The following is a 17,741-nucleotide window of genomic DNA, read 5'->3' as shown; positions in this document are numbered from 1 at the left end:
CGATATATTTCCAAGTCGGGATGGTGTGTGACTTGGAGGGGAACGTGCAGGTGGTGTTGTTCCCATGCGCCTGCTGCCCTTGTGCTTCTAGGTGGTAGAGGTCGCGGGTTTGGGAGGTGCTGTTGAAGAAGCACTGTTTGTCCAGTGTTGGGATATCCTTAGTGTCCTCTATCGTAAAGACTGAAACAAAATATTTGTTCAGCATTTTTGCCATCTCCATGTTTCCCACCATTAATTTCCCGGTCTCATCTTCAAAGGGACCTATGTTTGCCTTAGCCACCCTTTTTCTTTTTATATAACTATAGAATCTCTTGCTATCTGTTTTTATATTTTTTGCTAATTTATTTTCATAATCTATCTTCCCTTTCTTAATCAATCCTTTAGTTACTTTTTGCTGTCTTTTGAAGACTTCCCAATCTTCTATCCTCCCACTAAGTTTGGCTACCTTATATGTCCTTGTTTTTAGTCGGATACTATCCTTGATTTCTTTACTTAGCCACGGGTGGCTGTCATTTCTTTTACACCCTTTTTTCCTCAGTGGAATATATTTATTTTGAAAGTTGTAAAATAACTCCTTAAATGAACACTACTGCTCATGTACCAGAGGGTTAGCAGAGGGTCATAAAACAGAACTGGCATTAAATTAGCAGTCTCTCACAGATCATAGGATGGCTAGTGTGAGAAAATAAATTTGTCACAACACTGTCATAAGGGATACCCTTCTGAGGTTAAAGCTGAATTAAAGAAGTCTTACTCTGCGGTTAACCCATGATATGCCTTACCTTGGCAGGGCTTGTTGCTGGGATGCCCAAAATTGGAAATTGTAATGTTTTTCTGTGCTAACTTCCATCACCCTAAGGAGCATAAAAATTAGCCAAAAATTTTGATAAAGGAATAAAATCTCCTACTTATAAGGACAAATTCACCAAAGCTTCACTCCTGCAGTGGAGCCTCACTAGACAGGGGTGCGCATTAGTGCTAGTTTTATAACCTGTGCTTTTTTAATGAGCAGAGCCTCGCTCAAATTAGTCTATAAACAAGCGCCTTGGGACATTTTGCTATGTTGAAGATGCTATATAAATGCAAGTTGGTGATATTGTTGTTATAATGAAAACTGTGCATATGTTAAAAACCGAGTACTGTATGGGAGAATGATTCCAAAGTTATAATCTACTAATCTCATAATATTTCGATAATATTTAGTAAGCACCAAAGCTTCGCTCTTGCAGTTTATCTGATGTCATCTGAACTCCTCAATTAGATTACAACCTTCTAATCAGTTGCAGAGACCCATCATTCTGCATCAGATTCTGTTACAAGCTCAAGGGGATTGTTTGAGTAATGTTTGTTTTCATTTCACTGAGGTTTGAACTTCTATTTCTGGGCATTTTTACATTGATAGGGTGTGGTCTACAAAGATCGCATGGTACTCCCTCAGTCAATGGCAGGTGCACAGTACTCCTACCATCAGAGGCACACTTTAATGTAGACAGCTCACCATCCCTTGCTCCCAATGGCATTGTGTCCCATGAGTGGAGCTTGGAGGTGCAGAAGACAAGAGCCTTTTCCCATTGGAAAGCCAACAGTCGTCAGCAGCATGCTGCAAAATTTAGAACGCCAGAGCAGGGCATGAAAGTCAAATGTCTTCACTTTAACGCCACTCTCCAGACTCCTGCGTAGAAATGTAAGAGTGCCTGCACTTTAATTAAATTTCACTCACGATTAGAGAAATTTCACTCATGGCTGGGGACCTTTCACTCTTGACTAGAGAAAAGGTTCATTATCACAAACAATGTGTACTAAGCACAAGGGTGTAACAACGAGGTTAGATTTTGTCCTGAAAGTGGAAGCAGGTTTCTGCTCATGGCACCAGTAGACAGTTTAAATCTTGCCCGATCTCGAGGTTTTTCTCACCTGCTGGGAGCAATCCAAATCCTGGCAGTAACTGAACTGTTGCTTCTCCCAATAGGTTAAAAATCACAAACCATCAGGTGACGATGCTGCCCTGCATTAACACCATCATGAAAATTCAGCTCATACTTGTTATTTGAGGATGTTCTACTAAATATGTGGACTTGCAACTAACTCTTGGTTCTTGCAAGCTTCTCCTTCACTTATTGGTTTGTCGTAGCTGTACAGCACATATTAGAACACGTAGGGTTTAGTAATGCAATTGCCTGCTACTATCAAGATTATTACAGTGCATGTCTGAACAGAGCTCTTTCCGCAAGAGTGACACAACGATTTTTAGTGTTTGGTGTAGCAGGTCCTCTATCTTGTGTTATAAAGGGAGGGGTTGGGAGGATCACAAAAACTCCATGAGAAGTTATACTGATGATGAAGACACTGGGACTGATTTTTATTGGGATTGCATTTTGCAGGCATTCCTTGTAATATGATCATGACATTTTTGGTATGGCACAACTTTGCTGCATTCAGCCTTCTTTTGTTGACTTGGAAATTTGTACCACATCAATATTTGAAATATCTAAGATGAGTAAAGCGTAGATGAGCACGCATTTGTATTTTTTTTTTGCTTACATTGCCACAACATTAAAATAACTTCACAGGGACAGTTCAGTGGCATAGAACATTGATGCAGTAATGTTTCTCATGGATTAGTGGGATAGAAGCTTGTGCTTGCAGTTGTCCACACACCATAAATACCCAATTTCAGACGGGACACTAGCAGGATGCTCTGAGTGCATGTGAGGCTTGGGAACATCTCAGGGTGATTCAAACTACATTGCTGTTGTGCACCTCAAAACAGCTGGTTCACAGGGCATTGATTCAGGCAAAGGAACAGATCACCTACTCTTCTACGCTTGGAATGGTGAATGGTTTGGGGGGAGGGCAGCAAGGGAAATAACAAGTGTGAGAAAACGAGAAATGGAAATGGAAATTAAGATAAACACCTATTCTGCAACTCTAAAAGTGGAATAACATTTACTACCGCCACTCCCCGCCCCTGTCCCACATTCCTCCTCATAGCAAAGAGCTGCAGCTATTGGACCAAGATGGGGGGGAGGGATAATTTTGCTCGCCCACCCCGAACATTTTCACTAGTTTTTAAAAGAACAGCTTAAAGCTGGTAGAGTTCAGTAACGCTGTTACAAAGACTGACTAGCTCCACCTCTATAACATCTCCCACCTCTGTCCCTGTCTCAGCCCATCTGCTGCTGAAAGTTTTATCCATGCCTTTGCCACTTCCAGATCCCACTATTCCAATGCTCCCCTGTCTAGCCTCCCATCATCCACCCTTCGTAAACTTAAACTAATCCAAACCTCTGCCACCCAAATCCTACCTTGTGCCAAGTCCCACTCACCCATCATTCCTGTTCTTGCTGATCTACACTGGTTCCCGGTCCCCCAATCCCTCCAACTTAAAAGTCTCATCCTTGTATCTAAATCTCTTTATGGCCTCACACATCCATATCTCTGTAACCTCCTCCAGCCCTACAACCCCTCTAGAACTCCCCGTTCCTCCAACAATCTAAGCCCCACGTCCTGGAACTCTCTCGCTAAGCACCTTCCCTCCACCCCCGACCTTTCCACCTTCCTCTCCTCCTTTAAGACCCTCCTCAAAACCTACTTCTGTGACCAAGTGTTTGGTGACCCCTCCTAATATCTCCTTCTTTAGCTGGGCTCGGCTGTGATGCACCTTGGCGCATTTTTCTACATTAAAGACTATATAACTGCAAGTTGTTGACAATTTGAAAATCAGACAAATGATGCAAATAATTTTTGTCGTTGCAAAAAAACACCAGAAAAGATGCAGGTGTCGCTATAAACATACTGCAGCTGGAGCCTGGTGTTTTCAAAGCATACAATTCTTTCTCATTTATCACATGCTACATTTTAACTGTTCAGGATATTGAAGCTGAAACAGATGGTGTTAGCAGTCTTGCTGAAGTCCCTCTAGTGCAAATCATGTCAGGGTAAAAGTAATTAATTAGTTGTTAGCAGGAGCTGGCTTGGTTTCTGATTTAGATAAGCGCAGCAACCATTTTATTTCATCTGTACCCCTTAATTGTTGCTGTATGAAATGATTTTTATGTTTGGATAATTGGATCTCGAAGTAAGCGATGTGGGAAATCTTGCCAGGATATCTGTTTCGTGCACCTGCTTTAGATTTGTTATTAACCTGATACCACTAAGCCACACGCAGTCCATGATTCTTAATGAGGTTTTATGCTTGTATAGAATAAAATGTTTATGGATTAAAATTAAAATCAGCGCATACCCTCTCTCATTAATTTCAGCATTAATAAATAATGTAAATAAAAATTGCTTCCGTCAAAGCAATAGCTGCTGTTGAGTAACTTGTGCCTTGTTTATGCTGCCACACATAAACCAGAATTCTTCCATGAGGCAACCCATTTCTTCGACGGCGTTACATCCAGCAGATAATGCTCTGGGTTGTTTCTGTAACAAAGTATCTACCAGAATGGATTCAGTACAACTGCATTCCAATGCACATACTTTGGAAAGTAGTTCAATACCGATTAAGCAGGCATGGTAATTCACCCCTCCCGCTCTGGGTGCCCTAAAGGTACAATACTCTTACTGTATAAATAGTTTGAGTTTGACACCAAAGTGAACATTTGATCTGCACCACACATCCCCAGGCAACACAAGATGAAAGTGGCTATGACCGCATTGACATCCTCACTCTGCACCTACATAATTGGATTCACAAAGGCCAAGAACCGCATCAGTGAAAATACTGTAGACCCTGTGTCGAGTTTATATTAGAGAACTGCTTGTAATAGAAACAGTTCTGTTAAGGCACTTTTACACTGTTGCTTGTTTAGTGCGGATTAAGGGAGACCAGTATCAGTGTGTCAGCTCGCCACGTTTGCACTGCTAAATCATGAAAAAGTGTGTCTCTGATTCTGCTTGCCAGGATCAGAGAGCTGTATTTAGCAACATAAACGCAGGGAGCTGGCACACAGGCGCACATCTTCTGTGATCTGAACTAAACAAGGGCCTGCTGAGGCTCACAGTGATATGGAATTCGGACCTTTACATTCACTAGGCTAGCAGCAAAACAAAAACAACTGCTCAGAGGAAATTACCCCACCCATTAAGCTGTATTTCTAGCACATAATTGGCACTACCCTTGTGCACAGGGCATGCACATTCTACATACATTTGTATGCTTTCCCCTCTTGGAATGGCAAATCATCTCACACTGCAGTAGATGATTTGTTGCCCCTAGGAACTGCACTCCTTAATTCTGCTTGCATTTCTTGTGGGTCCCAACAAATGCAGCACACACCTCAGTTTGGAATTGCTTCACCTTCTGGGAATTACTGTTTCAAGTATTGTGCACAGCCATTGCCCTCATGCACACATTCTTAAATTGTGCCAAAGTTGTAAGCCACCCTTTTTTTTGATGGTAGAGGCGCCAGCCAAGGGAATGAAAACTGGTGCTGAGGAATCCAAACTGAGGTGCTCCTCTGCTGTTGGAGGGTTTCACAGTGGGGTCAGCAGCCATGGATGCAGAGATACTCCTGATCTTCTAACAGGACTATCATCCACCCAGTGTTTCTTCTCATTCAAATAATGCAGGCACTGTGGTCTATCACGCAATGAGGGCATCACAAATAATGGCCGCTGATGTACATAATGATGTTTATGAAAGTTTTCTCCCTGGCAAACATAGCATTTGTCTTTTTGCCTGATACAGGTGTGCACTACAGACTGTCCGATGTGGTAGATATCCCCTGTGGTAGAGTGGAAAGCTTCATCTTGTGGTAAAGTTCCCATCTCTGATCCAGTTGTTCACTGCAAGTTATCCTGCATCAGAGGATACAGCTCTATAGCAAGCACTCTTGTGAAGCAGAGGCAGAGAAAACGAGCCTTCTCTGATATATCCAGGTAGGCGTGAAGCGGGTCTGTAAACGTAGGTCCCAGTAAAGTGATGGGTGAAGACGAAACACCTCGGGTATCGTTGCACCTGCATTTGTTAGCCCCTTATTCCTTATCTAAATCATGGAGTATGTTCACAACCAGCTGCTCTCCCCACCCCCACAAAGGAATACGCATTTTCACCACTTTTTACAGTGGGACATAATTGCCAGATGCAATTAAGAATGATGAAGGAAAGCATTGGCAGGAAATAAACCCAACATAGCAAAAACTGGCAACCTATCCAGCAAAGCCAACTTAAGCATGGAGAAAAGTTAAACAAAATATAATGGTGAATTAGTCGGGTTAATTAGCGGGTGCTCAATTTTCCAAACTGCGCCGATCCCCGGCAGCGCTTTGCACCAAGGAGCATCAGAAAATCTTATGTGTTAAACTTGCTGCGGTAATGAGGATATATTTACACATATGACCTGCACTAGATGAGATGAGATATCTTAGCCAAATCAATGTGTTTTTAACACATTTTAGCGGCTAAAAGTTGCAAATTATAAACGTCATATATATACTTTGAATGCTGAAAAAGACTCATGACATTGTGGGGAGTAAATGCCACAAGCATTCTGCATCCTGTGGCTCAGTGGGTGAGTGCACCACTTGATGTAGTACTAAACCATACTGAACCAGGTTCAGTTCCTGGTCTGTGCTGAGTTAGCTGATCTTAGCCAGTGATAAGCGTTACAATTAACTTCAGTGCTCCAGGCTAAAGGGCAGGAAAATTAGTTCCTTTTCCCACTCCTGATCAATATCCAGTGATTCCTCCTGGAAAATAATGTCTGGGTAACGGATGGGATTAGAAATAAGCTTGATTATGATGCTCCGCTATTGTTGTGCTTACTTTCCATGCCTAGGCTCATACAAGAAGCATGTTTTTGGGTGAGGTGTTGGAGTGCTGTCAGTGCCCGTGTAACTGTGTCCCATAACGTATCACCACCTTCATGAGAGAAGGGAGAAAAGTGGAAAAGTACAAAAAGATTCCAGTTTGTTTACACTCCCGTTGTGCTGACTTGAAGTACATGCAGATGTTTTTGCTAAGTCAAAGACTAAAGGAAAATAAATTAATCTCAACAGCTACTCTCCCTGGAGAACAATATGATTGTACAACAACATGTAGTCAATATGACCTCCTACTTACTGCACATAAGTCAATTATGTTTAGAGAAGCAACATAATTGTAATAGTTGTATAGTACAAGCCAGCTATTGGATACCCTGTCAATGAAATTGTGTCATTGAAGGGAATATGCATTTAACTGACTACATGCTTAGAGTGAATATTTTTTAAGGTTTAGATGTCTAAACATACTGCAGATGGAAACAAATGATGTTGCCTTATTGGAGCAACTTAGTTTAGAATCACTGTTTAATGAGCATTCAACCGATTCAGTCCTGAAATAGCAGATTTCTCAGTGCTATGTGAAGGGCAGGTTATTATTCAAATAGGTTTTAGATAATCTCCTCTGTTGACATATACCAGAGTATCCATTCCCAGTACTAAAGAGGTCAATGGGAAAATGTTATATTATTTTGTTCGGGTGAAGTGAATACTTTGCTTTCACTATGGATTCCTCGATGAGAGACTTTCCACTACCAGTCACATCTCATTATTACAAGTTTGTGGGGTCCAGCAAAGTAGTTACTTAACAGGTGCTCATCTCACTGAGGTTTGAGCTCCTCTGGTGACTGCAATGAAATTTCCACCAGGAAAAATGTTCCAACAAGAGCTGGTGATAGTGAGGTTACGTTACATTTATCTCTCTGAATTTCTGATCAAAAACTATTTGTCCCTATATTACCAGCACTGTTGTTATCTTCCAATGGGTGGTTTGGCACCATTTTGGCAGAGTACCCAAACCTGCCAAATACCAAACTTTATCAGCAGCTGGAGAATAGTGCCTGGCATAAGGGGGTCCAAAGAAAGAAACAAAATAACAAAGGTAATGGCTACAGTAGACAGGCGGAAACATTTTGTAGATCAGGGCGTGTGTCAGTGCTCTCAATAATGGAAGCTTCTCCACTGTCATTTCTACCAGTGAGTCTATGGACTAAGGCGATGAGGGCATAGTGAACTTTGAGGCCCACAAACCAATGATGACCACCATCTGTCAACATTAGATGAATTCCAGGTGTGAGAGTTTCAGTTGCAAGCCATTTTCCTGTAGGATGCCTTAAGTCAAAAACATAAACATGACTAAAAGTGGCAAGTTGCTTCCATCAAACAGGCCACAGTTAATGACAAAAATGCCATTAATATATTCCTCGCTCTCTCTCTTATCCTCTTTTCCTCTCTTTCTATTAATTTTAATTTCTGTCTTCCTCTTTCTCTATGTCTCCCTGTTCTGTATTTCTCTTTCTTCACAGCTTGACTGGTTATGGGATTTGTGAGTGTCTTCTCTCACTCTTCAGTGAGGAAACACAAGAGATGTGCCATTGTATAGGCTTGTGAGCTTGTGATTCAGAAGCAGCAGGGCAGGAATTTCTCACCCAAACTTGGAGAGTCAGAGGGGCCGATTGTACAGTATGGAAGGTGCAGAACACATTGCAATAAATAGGAAGCATTCTAACTATAGCAGTCTACATCTTGTTCTGTTTCTATAAAATTTTAGCTCATAACTTTTCATGTAAAGTCCATGCTATGTTATTAACAGTGCTATAGCAATCATCTCATTATAACTACTGAAATTCTTAGTTTTCAAAGATTTGGTTATAACAAAGTTGGAGGTGAATAAATGTGGAACAGACCCAAGAGTTTCATTAAATTAGACAGAGTCCAACTTTGTCTGATTACATTTCTGTGAAGCATGTTGGGACATTTTTCTATTTTAAAGGTGCTAAATAAATCCATGTTGTTGTTGTTGTTGTTGTTGTTGTTAGATCAGTGCACAGTCTCCTTAACTCAGTTGTAAACAATTTTACAACACCAAGTTACAGTCCAACAATTTTTATTTGAAATCTACAAGCTTTCGGAGGCTTCCTCCTTCCTCAGATTTTATAAATGAAGTAAGTAAAGTTTAATGTGCAATTTTTTTATTATTTGTAATGTCTTTCAACAAGGTTTCTATACACAAGCAGCTTACATACTCAAGATACTGTTAATTAGCATCTTGCAGGCTTAGCCATGTTTAATTTTTGAAAGAGCTGTTAAAAAAAAGAAATTGTCAAAGACAAATCAATTAATCTACTTAAGCAAATATTCAGCTCAATTAATGTATTTCTTATATTATGGCCTTTGACTAGTTAATTGAAACACTGGCTGTCTCCTTTGACACCATGTGTATAACCCTTTACCTTCACAAAATGTCTTGTATCCCATTATATTTCCACGTAATAACCATGTCGTCCTATTCTAATTGAGGGAATGTGACATTGGCCCTGCAGAACGTCAAGTGAAACATTTTTTATGTAGACATTTGTCTCAGCCAGAGTGACGACTGGTACTTCCTGAACTTTGAAGCCAGCTAGTGCAAGGTCTGCACATTTTCAATCTCCTGACAAGTCTTTGAACCCAACAAACTAAAAGAACTCCAGTTCTGGACACAAAAAAAAGAAACAATAGCAGGTCAAGGGTCACGTTGCATGGCACAATTACTTTAGCACTTAAGGAAGATATTTCAGGGATGGATGAAGTAGGGCACAATTAAGGGCGGTTTTAAAATATGAGAACATTCTGATATTGTTCGTGCCACAGATAACATTTATTGTGCAGCTCAGGACAAAGGTAAAGTTATTTTTATTTCACTTCAGAGCCAAATTTTATGGCCCAACAAGGCAGGCACAAATCAACTACAGGTTAAATAGAGATTTACCCTGGAAACCAGGTGATGGAAAAATTCTACATGCTGGCCTTCATGAATTGGAATTTAACCTCTTCATAGTAATCCAGTTGGATTTCACAATCCCGAGCCACACCAGCATAAACTCTCAAGCAATTAGGAGATTAAAATTTAAATCATGTAGTTTACAATCTTACTCAAGTTGGTCTTTGTAATTTACATAGCTTCTGCTTATCCTAAGAAATTAAAATGTTGTTAGTTTTCTTTTTAAAAAGTAACACATCGAAACATACCAATATCTCCTTGAAGTAAAGAGACTTTTTAATTGCTGTTGTCTAGCTCTTTTATTCATATATAAATTTCAGTGCACCCCACCCTTATTAGGAGACATAACATAACATTGCTACCAGGTCTCTGGCTCAGGACTTACAACTTCTTCAGGTTATGTTTTTCTACTGTTATAGATTATCCATTATAGTTTACAACTCAGCAAAAATGCTGAGCTCCTAGGGAAATGTGGCTCAGTGGGTTTTCATCTCCAAGACCTCTGTCTTCAACCCATAGTCTTTGCTGGCTGTAAGGGTCCTGTGTGAAATGAGGTTGGCAGTCTCAATCCACTTCCAGTAGTTGTGGACACCCAACTAAAAACTTGTCCGTGATTCAAAATAAACTGTCAGCAAAGGCCTCACTGAATGAGATTGAGGAAGATAGAGGGCTATGGGGAGAAAGCAAAGCAGTGGGATTAGCTTTGGATTGCTCTAGAAAAGAGCTGGCAGTGATACGATGGTCCAAATGACTTGCTTCTGCACTATAAACATCTATGGTTCTAAACTTCTATGGTTCTGAATGAGAGATGTCACACTAATACTGTTCTGAGGTTGGGGTCAAGCTATATTGGGGAAAGTTTTCCTGATGGAGTACTGAACTATACAGACCAGGTTGATTTCCTGCTCAATGCTAAAATTTTTTTATAATTCATTCTCAGGCTGAGGGCGTCACTGGCAAGGCCTAATTTATTGCATGTTCCCTGATTGCCCTGAGAGCTTTTTTACATACAATTTACAGCACAGAAAAAGGCTATTTGGCCCAATTGGTCCACGCCGGTCTTTATGCTCCACATGAGTCATTCTTGAACCGTTGTAGTGGTTTGATACAACTGAGTGGCTTAGTAGGCCACTTCAGAGGGCAGTTAAGAGTCAACCTCGTTGGTAAGAGATTGGAGTTATATATAGGCCAGAACGGGTAAGGACAGCAGGTTTCCTTTCCTAAAGGACATTAATGAATTCATTGCATTTTTACGACAATCCGACAGCTTGATAGTTGATCTTTAACTGATACCAGCTTTTTGTTTCCAATTTTTTTTTAACTGAATTCATTCCAGAAACTGGTGGGATTTGAACTCATGTTCTCTGGATTATTAGTCCAGTAACATAACCATTACAATATCATGCCTGGCATAATGAGATTGTAACTCCACTATTTATAAATGTATTTACAATTTGCTAGACTTTTCACACAGAGGAAAACTTTCCCCATTAAAGAAACTTTACTCTGCATCTTACTGTGCTATGACCTGACCGAGAAAAATTAGCTCCCAAGGGCAAAATTAATGTATTTTGAAAACTAAAGGAATACTACATAGTGTGCATCACATATTAAGGGTTATTTTCTGGGTGACACTGCACTGGTGTGTGTCTGATGCTGCACAGTATATATCTGAGGTTATAAACACCAATATAAGTGATACATTTATGAACATAGACATTTGTAGAACTCAGTACAAATATCTGGTCAGAAAGCTATGAGCAAAAGGACACAATGAATGTCAAATCATGTATTTCCTACTAATTGAAAGTATAGTACAGAAAAATACAATCTGCAATATAACAAATCATAGTTTCCAATATACGGCAATTCAGCTCTCATTTCTCTTTTACTACAGTTTTTTTTTAGATTACGGGAAAAGAACCTTTTGGAAAAATGCTCCATTAACAGTTGAAAGTTGCAATTATTGCGATTTGGAACGAAGTGACAAGGTTCATTGAGCAAGGTCATGACACAGACAAAGTAGAAAAGTGTGTGCTATATTTAGCAATTATCAAACAGATTGGCTGATTGTCTTGGCAGTGGAAAGAGATTCTGAGTCAGCAATGGAAAAACACATTCAGAAATCCAGCACATGTACTTAGGTTAATGTTTTAGAATTTGAAACATTTTCTTTTTCATTTTTAGTAAGCTATCTCGTATTCCTTTCCCTTGTCTCCCCACACCACATGCCATATCCCAACTCAGAGAGGAGCAGTAAGCTTGTCCCTAAGTGTCTTCCTATATCACACAGTGACTGCAACATCCAAATGTAATTGCTTTGATATCATTTCCACACTGACAGGTACCTTTCCTCAGGACCTTCTCTGTTGAAATAGTCGTGATACATAACTCATTGCCTGGGCTATTACACAGTCTAGAATTCAAGCACGTTGGGAAAGGAAAATGTGTGAGATATACAAAAAAGAGAGGAGACAGAGGGAAAGAGAGACTTACAGAAAGACTGGGAGAAAGAGCAAGGAAACTAATTGGTTTTAAATGGAGGGATGGACACCAATGCAGAGAGTGACACGGTAAAAAGTAGATAAAAAAGAACAAGAGAGACAGTTCCAAGAAAAGAGACATTTTATTTTTTATTTTTCCCCATGAGCAACATTTGGGGAGATCAACTGGTATAATAATAAAATTACTAGATTCCTACGCAGGGAGACATTTAGGCAGTTACAAGGCACAGTAAGTTTAGTGATTGCATTGTATTTTTATTGCAACTGTCAGCACATTACTAATGCCCTGGAAGTCTACCAGACCATTTATGCCCTGGAGTTGCCATTTCCACTCAAGGATCATATCCAGCAGTGACCCCACGATAAATCATGTGCAGTCAACTCACTTATAACCCACTGGCATTGGCTGAACACAACTCCCATGTGACATGGGAATACTGCACTGGAGGGATTGCAAATTGCAGGTACAGTGATATTGATTGAGGGATAAATTGTGACCACAGCACCAGGAGAATTCCCCTCCTCCTCTTCAAATTGCAGATTTCCTTTAGGATATTACCCTCCCCCACTTCCCAAGATAAAATAGCCAGCAAGTTGATCAGGAAATATTCATTAATTTTCTGAATCGGCCGCAGTATTAATCAATAACCTGGTACAGTATGAATAGCTGTCAGCCTCGGCTCAGCGGTAGCACTGAGATATTTTACATTAACCTGAGAGGAAATACTGGACATACTGGGCCTCACTTTTATAAGTCATCTCAGTGCAGCACTCCCGCAGTACTGCACTGAAGTGTCAGCCTATATTCTGTGCTCAAGTCCCTGGAGTGGGACCTGAACCCACGACCTTCTGGCTCAGAGGTATAAGTGCTACCACTGAGCCGAGGCTGACAGCTATTCATACTGTACCAGGTTATTGATTAATACTGCGGCCGATTCAGAAAATTAATGAATATTTCCTGATCAACTTGCTGGCTATTTTATCTTGGGAAGTGGGGGAGGGTAATATCCTAAAGGAAATCTGCAATTTGGTGGCTCTTTAAGTTTTTGCTAGTCCAATAATTAGGATCAGTTGCAACACTGTATGAAAAGAAACAGGGTGTTATTGAATAAAGAAGACGTGACATCTCGCTGCAAAAAAGTGAATCCATTCACGGGTTATATTTGCAGATTAGACTGGCTGCCAAAAAGATTATGAAATATCAGGGGGGCAGAAATTGCTCGGAGCAACGAACCAACAGTACTTACCGCCTCGTAGATTTATACTAACCCACTAACTTACGTCCTTTCTTCGGCACTTCCTCGAAAGGGAGGCGGAGAAGAGCCCAACGTCAGTTCAAGCGAAGCTAGGACCCTGGGAGAAGCGAGAGGCTCACAATCTCCCCTCGACCAATCAGATCGCAGCATTTTTTGACCGCTACGTTCACTGTCTCTGCAGGCTTGGAGCGTTAAACCAGGAAGTGAAAGGTACAACAATTTAAGTCAAAGTAAAAACAGTTATAGACACCAAAGAAAAGAGAGGTAAGAAATAATTGAATTAAATAAAAGTTAAAAAAATGTTCAATTTTTTCATGTTTCATTTTCATGATAAAATGTTCAATTTTTTTTAATGATCAAAATCTATTAAAATAAGGAGTAATGAGACTTCAGGTTTTTAAAAGTTAATTTTTAGTTGTTTGGCAGTCATTAAGACCTACCGCATTGTTAAAACTTAGTTTAGATCTGTATTTATAAGTGTACCTGTTTGGTGGTGTAATTAGTTACTTTCCAGCTGGGCTGATAAGCAAGTTTGCACTTTGTCAATTATTTCTCTGATTGGAGTGTGCGATATCCCTTTAACTCGAAGCTGTCATATCGCCGGTGAATCACTAGGAACAAGTTCCAGATTTCCATGTTTCACGGCGCATGTGCGAACGCCCGAACTTGCTCCTCCATTTCGCCACTAACAACGGAGAGCGCTGTTGAGCTCACCGTTATTTCGCAAGCAATTTCTGCCCCATGATCTTTTCCCCTGAAAGATGTCTTTATACCTCAAGCAACATTGATAGTAAAGACGGTAATATTGCGTATTCTACGACCATCAATTATTCCATAAAAAATCTCAACCAGAGCCCTGTTATTGCTGCTGCTGCTCCTGCAAATTTCACACGTTGGCAGCCTGTGGAGACTGCAGCTGGGAAGCTCTGCTTTGCCTGTCGCTTGACCCTGTTTCCCAGGCAACCCACAGTTGAGCAATAGATGTGATAGGCCTAGTATCTATCACTCCAGTTAATCTAGATGGGACCAATTGGTTTGGGTGTGCTTGACTATTACACATTTTTTAAAAATTCTATACACGTTTAAAAACAGTGTGTTAGAAAAGGATGAGGGTACCTTCTTATTGTTTCTAATAAATAGGTGTCGCATTGTTTTAAAGCTTGACTGTGTGGAAGATGAATGTGTGTCCATTTGGGGACAGGTAGAAAAAGGTTTACTTAACAAAAGAGGTTAACATCTGAAAAAAATCTTCAGTCAGTCTCCAGTCGAAAAGAAGAAAACTGCACAGGGGTGCAAGTTAGCCCATGTGGCACTTGCAGCTCACTGGCGGCATGCTAATGACACCCCGCCCTCAAAAATGGACTGGGCCTCCCGCCAGCAGGATCGAGTGACCGGCCGGTATACTCCGCTGGTCGCTCACCCAGTTCTTCAGATCTACCTCAAGGAGTGTACGCACATCAGTTCTACGTGTCTTTTAAAACAAAATTCGTCCTTTCTTTTCCTCACTTGAAGGCACTGGCCTAAAAATTCGATCACACCTGAAAACGGGCATGCAGGAGTGAGGGTTAAGATTTTTTTAAATTTAAGCTTACCTTTTGGTCCTCTTCCTCACTGGGTTGGCCTGAATGGGAAATTCACTGCCGTTTCCCCTCAGGCCTATTAGTAAAACTTGTAATCAAGTCCCGATATCATCGTTGGCATATGCTAAACAGGATCCTGCCGACTTTGGGTGGGTGCCCTTGCCGCCTTTGTTGAAAATTCAGGCGGCTCCAGGGTGGGTAACTGACCCAGGGGATTTTAACTGCCCACTCATCCAGTTTCCGCCGGGTGGGTAGAGATAAAATCACCCTCGTGGCTTTTCCCCTATTAATAGTAAAATTTAACTCCAGAAATCCCCTAGAGGTTATGATTTACCACGTACCCTTCTGTTCTGACCACAGTACTTACTAATAACACAGAAAGCAGAAGTTGCAACAACATTAGGGCTCCTATTGCTAAAGAATCTTTACTATATGACAATATACACTTTTTACAATCCTCTTGGGTTCAAACTAAGACAATAATACTGATGGACTCAAAGGGCAAGTAGAACAAAGCAGGGATGTTGTCATCACTTTCTGCAATTTCCCATTCAGGCGAAGAAATCACTGAGCTAACAACTTTTTTCCATCCAGTTCCCATTTCTTTTCCTTGGGAATTTCAAAATCACAACCATGACAAAGGCTATAACAATTAATACAAGCTTGTGTCCATTTAAAGTCTGACATTTTGGAGCTCATTTTGGTTTCATATTGTCAGCCTGCACTTGCTTTATGGTTAATTTATTATACTGTGAAGAGCCTGTAAGGAACACTAGACCATTCATCACATCATCAATATGGAGGTGTCAGTGACATTCAATCTACTACCTTCTCATTTTTATAAGAGGGAATCATTTAAATAATAATTGATGGCCCCATCATACAGTGGGCATTAATTGAGGTTGAAGGTTGAGAATGAAGGTTACAAACTTGCCTGTCTTTGATCCTATTTTGGTATACAGCTGGCTCGGCATTATTTCTAGTCACTCTCAATCTGAAGAAATCTCTATATTATATATCTCTACATTAAAAATATTGCAAGTGGCACGGACTTCATATCCACAAACCTTATTTCCTGTTGTCACAATTTTGTCACACTTTTTATGTCAATATTTAACATTGAAAATTCCTATGTATATACAAATAATGGGAAAACCCTATCTAAATATACGAATTGCTATGGATAAAAGAGTGTGCCCCCTCATCCTGTGAGGATTCGAGAATTTATTTGCTTTATCCAAAAGACTTCAAAAGAAACTGGAGATTGAATTCTCAAAGTTTTATTTCAGGCAGGTGATGACATTCTATTGAGAAATGTTGGGGGAGAAATCGAACATTGTTACCCCTGTTTTTTGGGTAAAAAATCAACGATAGGGGGACGAATTTCAAGTTGCACACTCCTGCCAGTGCCAGTGTGCCAGTGCCTAATTTGAAGCTGGCGTCTTCTAGTGTGTGGGGCAGCTGGCTCAAACAGGCATTAGGTGCCTTGAATATGCAAATTAGGGTCCTAATGCCAGTTGCAGGACCCCAATGCAAAGTTGGTTATCAAATGGGTGGAGCTTACGCCATGCATGCTCTGCTCAGTTGTTCCGGGTCTTAAGCGGCCTAACCAGTGTTCCTTAAAGGGACTAATGGAGGCCGCACATAAAAGGGTAAGAATACTTTTTTTATAGTTTTCTTTCTGTGGAGCCAAGAGGAGAAGGTTCCACAAATATACTGCAGGCCACTACTGGCCTGGGCCTGAGACCCTCCACTTCACCTCCCCTCCCCCACATCAGACCTACCCAACTGGCCATTCGCATCTGGACTCCCAATTTGTATCCGCAGCTTGCCGGTTTCGTGCAAATGTGGCGCCAGGGCCAATTTCGATCAGGCCTGGGGCCGACATCTGTGCGCACGTGATGGGATCACGCTGCCCATTTCACGCCGGAAACCGACACGAGTTGAGGTTTCCGTGTATTGTTTTCTGTTATGAACTGTTTAAATGGACAATATCCATGAGAGACAGCACCTGTGAATAGCAACACCTGTTATCATGCTTTCATTGCTGATGGTTAGAAAAGATAAGCGAACAAAGAGATTGTTTATACAGAATGGATTGTTGTTTATTGCTATGGAAAATTCAGTTAAAAAATCTGAACCATTTTTGAGGTTAACGGAATTTTTATCTAAAAACTGCATAAATGATGATCTTCTGAGTTCTTTACCAAATCATTTTTATTTGTTTATGGAAATTTATGTTTATTAAAGATTGTATAAGTCAAAAAACCCACTAATCGTGCAATTAAAGAATTACTGGCATAGGCCAGAAGCACATTGGGGGCAAAATTGGGCCATGCAGCGCCCGTTTAGTAGGCGCTACGCGAACACCTAAGCCCCGAAAATGGGGTCCGAGATGCGCGCGCACACTTCTGATGCAGGACTCCATCTTTATAAAGGCGTTTGCATACGTGCACCTAACGACCACCGGCAGCATGAAGAGTAGGGAGATTATTACAACCGGCAGCATTTTGGAACTCCCCACTCCAGCCACACAGCTGAACAGGACTTAAACCGCATGGAGGACCCTCCAGCAGTGCAGGGGTTACAGGTCAGTTGCTGGATTATTTCTTCTGGCTGCTGGTGTAATTGTAAGTGTTTTTGGAAGTTCCTA

General features: G+C 40.8%; 1 long non-coding RNA gene across 4 annotated transcripts in view; it reads left to right on the top strand.

The window, feature by feature from the left end:
• Nucleotides 1-17,741, top strand: part of LOC137321944 (uncharacterized) — a 190,799-nt gene that overhangs the window by 47,539 nt on the left and 125,519 nt on the right. For 3 of the 4 annotated variants that reach the window (XR_010962928.1, XR_010962927.1, XR_010962929.1), the window contains exons 3-4: nt 5,693-5,883; nt 13,690-13,772. The exons of the other annotated variant lie outside the window; for it this stretch is intronic. This is a non-coding gene — a long non-coding RNA (uncharacterized lncRNA). The remainder of the gene's footprint in view (nt 1-5,692; nt 5,884-13,689; nt 13,773-17,741) is intronic. 4 annotated transcript variants of the gene reach the window in all.

The sequence above is a fragment of the Heptranchias perlo genome, chromosome 5 (genome assembly GCF_035084215.1).
Source record: "Heptranchias perlo isolate sHepPer1 chromosome 5, sHepPer1.hap1, whole genome shotgun sequence".
Lineage (NCBI taxonomy): Eukaryota > Metazoa > Chordata > Chondrichthyes > Hexanchiformes > Hexanchidae > Heptranchias > Heptranchias perlo.
The sequence above is the reverse complement of the archived record's forward strand: the minus strand, read 5'-3'. Positions and strand labels throughout refer to the sequence as shown.